We start from the raw sequence: 7,730 nt of genomic DNA, 5'->3' as shown, positions 1-7,730 counted from the left end.
TTCTATAGCTGCAATGTAATGCCTCCTTAAAATAAGATAACAGCAAAGTTTCTAGTCAAGAAACTTTTAATCTTCGCTCTTCATCACTTTCTTTTCTTGTCTTCTCTCTCTTCCAAGTATAAACACTACATAAGAGAGGCTTTTCCAACTGACCATATCAACCGGTGCAGCAATTGGTGGTGAAGCCGGTTCCTTGGCCAGGCACAGAGCCAAGCACAGCATGGCCCAGGAGTGTGCTCTCCTAAGGCAGCTCCAAACACTTGAGGGTTTTGTTTATAAAACAGAGAGAAGGATTAGGAAAGTTGGTCAGAAAAGACACGGCGAAGATCTTATCTATTCCGAAGTCTGTCAGACTAGAGTGAAAAATGATAAGAGGGGATAAACTCTAATGCACCCATAGGAATTCAACTATCTTGGTGGAGTTTTTCCTTGAGTAAGAAGTTGGTAGGTGTCAGAACCAGACTTTGGGTCAGTACTATTAGCCTTATACCACAGGCATTTCAGTCTGTCTTGTCAATACAAAAGTCTGCATTCTGTAAATAGCACTTGAGCTTTTTCCTTGACTAAGAAGCTGGTAGGTGTCAGAACTAGACTTTGGGTGAGTACTATTAGCCTTATACTGCAGGCATTTCAGTCTCTTTCTGTAAATAGTCTGCATTCTGTAAATAGCAATTAGAGATCTTGTCCCACACAGGGTTTTCCATGCAGAGATATAAAGTTACAGTCCTACAGAGTACTTACTATACTTAAATAATTGCCCGTTCTTTGTAGCTATGGGGAGGTAGGAAGAAGTGGAATTGAGGACTCTTCCCCCAAGACAGCAAAAAGGGGGAAAAAAACCTTTTAAATATGCTCTTTATTCAAAGCACAGATATGTCTGTAGTTTCTGCTCTGAGACTGAGCTCTATTAGATGACTTTGAAAACGTGTGATGAAAAAAATCATAGGAAAAAAAAAATCAGTGAAAAATTCTTAAAAGCCAGGGAATAAAATTGTACATTAATTGCATACTTCTACTAAATGAATTTTTTGCACTACCGACAGGAATGGCAGTATCTGTAACACAAAGCAGTGGTCTCCGGTATTTCTGTATAACCAGGAGCAGGCAAGAATGTAAGAAAACTAGAAAATGCCTCTTGTCTCTTAGAAATTCTCCATAAATGGAAATATACTAGAAAGTGACCCTTGTCTTCTGTGCCTATAGATCCTCACCACAGAGAAGTGTTCTGTTTCTCTGGGTTTCTAGGAGGATACTGTTTCACAAGTATCTCTGCCAGGCGTAGTCACTTCTACTTTCTAAATAAAAACTGTGTAAGTATTGGAGTGATGTGCTCTATATGCATTTGCTATGGCTGATGGTCTGATCAGCAAGGATGGCACTTAAAATTCAATAAAAACAATTGCAGGCAAAATAAGGGAAAGGTTGTTAGGAAAGAAATTCAGATACAACTAAGAATACAGCAATGGGTGAGCAATGACTTCTTCCTCACCTTTGGGGAACTGCACAAAAGCAGTGTGCTCTGCAGGATCTTTTGTGAGTGTAAAGAGGTGGAGTTAAAATTCATGGCACAGAGTGAGAAATTTACATTCTCCGAAAAGGAGAAAAAAGGTAGAGGAGAACGTGAAGAAGAGATAGTAGGGATGGTTATTTATTCAGGTGTAGTATCAGTCCTTTTGTATTAATTGTGCCTGCTGTGGATTTACTAGCTCTGCAGGATAAAACCAGAAGGGTGGATTAGGAAGAAGTGCACATCTGATCTGAAATCAGAACCAGCCCATAAAGGAGGTGCCACTGCATTAGTGAAGGGAGCTGGAGCTTTCTCACCTCGTGGCTGACACTGCGTAGCATTGATGCAGCTGTCTCAGTGGGCAGGAGAAGCAGAAATACAGAGACACCTTCTGGACACCATACACACATCCCTAGGTGAGACAAAAGAGCAAATCAAGCTTGTTATTTCTGTTTCCTCTCATCTCTTTTCTTTTCCTATTCTAGAAGCATAAAGCCAACTCTATTACGCACTCTAGATTAGTGAATTCTCCCCATGCCTTTCTAGAAAGTCCTGCTGAGACCCTTTCCACCAGAGGACATGAGACCCCCGTCTCTCCCTGCCTGTCTCCTGAAAGCTCCTTCACCATGGTTAGCTGAGGGTGCCCTGCTGGGTCTGGAGGTAGGTGTGATGACTTCCCAGGCTTTCCCTTCTGGGCTGGTGTCTTCCCTTAATGGAACAGGGTGGTATTTTAACTTGTTGTCTCTCTATTACATCTCATATATACATGAATAATATGAAATCTTTTTTTATTCAGATGGGGTAGAGAATATTACAGAGGTTGGGTTTTTTCCTGATCCATTTATCCTTTATCAGATTATTTCCTGTTGATCCTTTTCTCTATAGTAAAAATATTGTTTAAAAACATTTACGTCGTTGGGGTGTTACTGAGCAATGTGAGAATATGGTTGTTTGTTAAATCTGTAGAAGTGCTCTTTGAAGCATAAATTGAGGCACAAACATGATTAATAATGAATAATTTTGTTTGACTGAAGAAATACGGATCCTTTTGTAAATCAAGCAAAGCTATCCCTGAATTTAACGGTATGAAATCCTAATATATACCAAGGGCTGGTGAGTAATAAGCGTTCTGTAAAACACAAAGAAGGGATGGTGGACAGACATGGACTATAATACTGAAGTAATGCTCAGTAATAATCAGTATTGAACAAATTAGAAAAAAAAATATCCTGGTACAACTCACTTTTTTTTGAAATGGAAGATTTCAAACTCTGTGCTGAGAGTTGCTCACCAGCTAGAAGCTGATTTTAAAAACCTAGTCATACCTTTGTCGTCCTAAAGAAAATATTGCCCTGTGGCCTTTGGCTATGGACAGCTTTTGTTCAACAACTGCATGAGTTGCTGGTGATGTGATGAATTGCTTGTAGGAGCAATAGGGCCAGTCAAGCTTACAACATTGCTGTAGTGGTTTCCCTGTGTTTCTCACCCAGTAATGCTTCCATAGTTTTCAGATTTAATGTGGGGTGGTTTTGTGTGGTGTGTTTGTGTTTTTTTTTTAAGAAAATGAACATGAAACAAAACAAACAAAAGGCATCAATTGACCAAAACAGAATAATATGTGAAGTCCATCTTTTTGGTCAAGTCAGGCTTGCTTTCTACTGCCTTGTTGGGAATGGAGTTATTCTGTAGAAGATCTGTTCCAGGCAGCTAATCTGCTTTACAGGTCCAGGTGTCTGGTTGTCACAAAACATGTCATAAAACTCCCTTGTCAATAAGGGCTTTTCTGGGAGGCTAATAGTGGTATCGATGAACAAATGAGCAGTAATCCTTTCTTTGCTCCAGATATTAATACCACTGATACTGTAAAGCACTGGATCTGCTAAGAGGCTGAAGCTTATCGCTTCTGTACAGGACATCTTGCTGAGCCTTTTAACTAGGACCGTGCTGGCTTGCACATTCACAATTACACCGAATTATAGGACTCTGTCCATTTCTTGCTGATGAGTGTCATGTCGTGAGGAGGAAACATAATTGCAAAGGAAAAATATTCTGAAATACTCTGTCAATCTTACAGGCTGGAGATTCAGGAATTGCCAAAAAATTAATACCTGCCTCCCCAAAGTGCTTTCCATCTTGCAAAGTTTTATTCAGCTGTGTTAATAACTAGTTGGGTGAGTAAAAACTAACAAGACTAACAGCTTGTAACAGGAAACTAGTTTTATCTGCTGCATAATGGAAAACAGATATTTAGACTCCAAAGAATTACAAAATAATTTTATGCAATTGTAATTAAAGATTTAAAATTTCAGTATCTTGTTAAAAGGAATCTCAGTTCTTTTGTCTACTTTCTTAGTGGTTAATTTTCACCGCTGAATTGCTTACTGGCCTGTAAATAGACATCTAGAGATAACAGGAGGGTGAGTATAAAAACACATAAATCATTTGTTTACATTCTGTAATATGATCTCAGTGGCTGTTCTTTATCTACTTGTTAGTCATGCTGAGAACTAACCAAGCAGTAAAGAAAAATACATCTTCAGTGAATGGGTGTTTCCTGCTTTACATTACCAGCAAAGCCTGGTTTGGGCTTTCACTCCTCTGCCTGTGATTCTGTCAGACCCAGTAGCTCAGTTTAAGCCATGGAATCAATCACTCGGTTTCTTCTGCAACAGAAAATATTTTCCTTCATTTACAGTAAGCTTGGCTGTGATTAGAAGTGTAACTCCAAGCCTGCACACTTCAGTCTCTTTCCCATGTTGAGGCAGGGGGGGGTTGAACACCAAATAGGGTTATGGAGCTCCGCTCCCAGGCTGTCTAGACTGATTGACTCTGATTGTGCTCTGAATTAAGGCCAGACAGCGGTGACGCCACCGCTTCCGTCTGCCCCGGGTGACTCAAGGCGGTGGGAGCCGAGCTGGGTGCTGAGTCAGCAGAACAACAGGCTGCTTCACCTTTCCTGGCCCAGGGATGGGAGAAGGCAGATAGGCACGGAGCAGCTGCTGAAAAAGCCATTATCTTCCTGAAGGCAGGAAATGGCTTCAAAAAAGAGTTCCCTGGGGATGAGTAACCCCTGACTCCATGTAATAAAGTCTGAGTTATGCCTGTCTTCTAGCAATTTGCTGACAGTAAGCAGTAGTGCTGCACAGCCAATCCTTAGGAAACCAAAATTTATCATTTTGGTAAATCATTTCATCATTTGGTATCGTTTTATCATTTGTTAAAACAATTCTAATATCTTAAAAATAACTTCTCCTTCACTGTTTGTATGATGTTGTAAAGCTATACAAACAAGTAGAGAAGATAAATTCTCCTTTTCCCTAAGCTAATGACTTAATGACCAAAGTACACACAACACACTTTTCTTTAAGTTTATTGCCCTGTCTAGTTGCTAGAATTTGGGAACTTATTAACCCATCTGCAATTTTGCTTTGACCAGGTCTGTAGTACAGCAGCTGTGCTAGAGTAGTCAGTAAATAACAATAAATTTTATTAATTTTTTTTTTAATTTATGAAAAGGCAGCAAAGTTAGGAAAATTAACAAGTATGAAGTCTAGGTATAGGAATTCTCCTCCGATTCTTGATAGAATAGGAATTTTTGAGTTGGCTTCCTCAGAGAATTATTATTATCACTTGGTAGCAAGAACAAGTGGTTGGAACACAGGGTTACCTGGTTCTTCTCTCTGGCTCTGCCATGGGTTTACTTGAACAATGTAATTATCCTCTGTGTGCTGCTGCTTGTCAAGCTGGGATAGACTATACTGCAGACAGGGAAGTTGTGAGAAGGAATAAATGGAAATGTTTGGGGGGTTCTTCCTTGTACACCATGAGGCCACTGAAAAACCTACATTAAAGCAAATATATATTTTTGGATCACAAATATTCATTAGTTAGTGCTTGCAGTGAGGTAACAGTGCTGCAGGGTTGTGCAAGAATCGAGACGACACATCTATTTCTAGATGGGAGGAAACAGTTCAGACGTAAAGTCTTTTTAAAAAGGAGAGCTAACTCACAACTCTTGCAGTGAGGTAACAGTGCTGCAGGGTTGCGCAAGAATCGAGGCGACGCATCTCTTTCTAGATGGGAGGAAACAGTTCACATGTAAAGCCTTTTTAAAAAGGAGAGTTAACTCACAGCCCTTTTTCACTGGAAACAATTTATTGTGAAATCCCGTCTTGCTTTTTATGCTTGTTTTCTTTTTCCTCCTGTATTGATAACTTTTCCAAATTATTTTTTTTAATTTCAAGAGCAAGTAAGTAGCTGTAGGCTTGTCAAGAATCCATGGTGTACAATATTGCTGATATTTTACATCTAGCTTCTAGAAGGTTGCCATTACTCACCCTCTTTCTCTTACTGTATTGTGTTTTCTGTTGTCTTCAAGACTAATTAAGCTTGCATGTTAATATAAAATCTGTCTGTATTAAGATACAACAGTGTGGATGTTCTCAATTGAAAGCAACTTCCTCTATTGAGTAAGAAGTAAGAAACTGCAATTATCACTCAGTACCAATGGTCAGTTCTTCCCCTTGGGATCCTTTATACATTACACATCTCTTTTTCTTGAAAGCCTAAATACCATGCTATCCGTAAACAGAAGCTGAGAGAACATTATTAGAACAAAACAAAACAAACCCAAAAGAACCAAACCTTCAGTGACTGTAAATTTGCACTCTGAGGGAAAACAGGAAACTGATACTGATTCTGAGATGTGATTCATTAGTGAGTGATGAAGAAAGCACTTTTTTTTTTTTATCTGAAAGGTCCTTGAGTTCATTGAAGAATAAGTCATTAAATGGAAAAGAAGACCGACCATGTTAAATGGACCTAGGTCAAAGTTTTAATATACTAATTTGTCTACATTGAATTAAGCCAATTACCTCAAAACTTCAGGAAGGTTCAATGATTATGAAATCCTGTCTCTCTTGTTCAGTAGGTTAATTATCAGTTCTTCTACAAACATAATGCTTCTGAGTGCATTGTTGCCTACCAGTATTCCTCAGGAGTTATTTTCTGCCATGATGATCACTCTCTATTTAAAACATTCTCAGTAAGAAGCCTCTAATTTTGCTCACTCTGCATCTTGTTAACTCTGTAAGTGAACTTTTGCATGTTCAGTTCTAAAACATCAGGTGCATCAGGTAACTTCAACAGATTTGTCTGGTAGGATACAAGTGGTTCCCATGTCCCATTCGAAAGTTTGGGGGCAGTTACACCAGTATTTTAGAAAGACATTTCAATTGATGTAAGTTCCACTCCTTCATTAAACAAGCCATGCCTTAACAAAACCTTTAAGGTAGGGTTTTCAACTTCTTGTTGCAGCTATTGTTGTATTACAATTAGTTACTTATGTTAAAAAGGCCTCAGGATAATCTTTCCACAACATGACATGCTTTCTGGGGCTTTTTCGTGTATAGCTTTGTGGGTTTTCATAAGCTTATTTTATAAATCATTTTCTTACGAGATTGCCTTTACTTGTAATCTGTCCCTCACTAAGTATGTATGGGCATTTTTAATTTGTATTTAGGGTTTGAAGCATCATTGTATGTTCTTTTTATGATGCTTACATGAGAAAAGCAAAGCTAAAGGTTTAGACTTTTGGTGGCAATAGCGTGAAATGGATTACATGGTAACAGTATTGGGTTTTATGAATTAATATTCTGAATTAATATGAATTAATTCCACTTGATAGGTGTTAAAGGGTGTTTTCTTTTTCCTGAAACCCTGCTATTCAAAGCAGGTGTTGGACTCCTCTGTGGGCTGATGCAGGTAAGGCTAGGAGGGGTTTGAAAGCAGCCTACACAAGGCCTCAGGATAATCTTTCCACAACATGACATGCTTTCTGGGGCTTTTTCTTGTATAGCTTTGTGGGTTTTCATAAGCTTATTTTATAAATCATTTTCTTACGAGATTGCCTTTACTTGTAATCTGTCCCTCACTAAGTATGTATGGGCATTTTTAATTTGTATTTAGGGTTTGAAGCATCATTGTATGTTCTTTTTATGATGCTTACATGAGAAAAGCAAAGCTAAAGGTTTAGACTTTTGGTGGCAATAGCGTGAAATGGATTACATGGTAACAGTATTGGGTTTTATGAATTAATATTCTGAATTAATATGAATTAATTCCACTTGATAGGTGTTAAAGGGTGTTTTCTTTTTCCTGAAACCCTGCTATTCAAAGCAGGTGTTGGACTCCTCTGTGGGCTGATGCAGGTAAGGCTAGGAGG

The sequence above is a fragment of the Calidris pugnax genome, unplaced genomic scaffold, assembly GCF_001431845.1.
Source record: "Calidris pugnax isolate Ruff unplaced genomic scaffold, ASM143184v1 scaffold103, whole genome shotgun sequence".
NCBI lineage: Eukaryota > Metazoa > Chordata > Aves > Charadriiformes > Scolopacidae > Calidris > Calidris pugnax.
The sequence above is the reverse complement of the archived record's forward strand: the minus strand, read 5'-3'. Positions refer to the sequence as shown.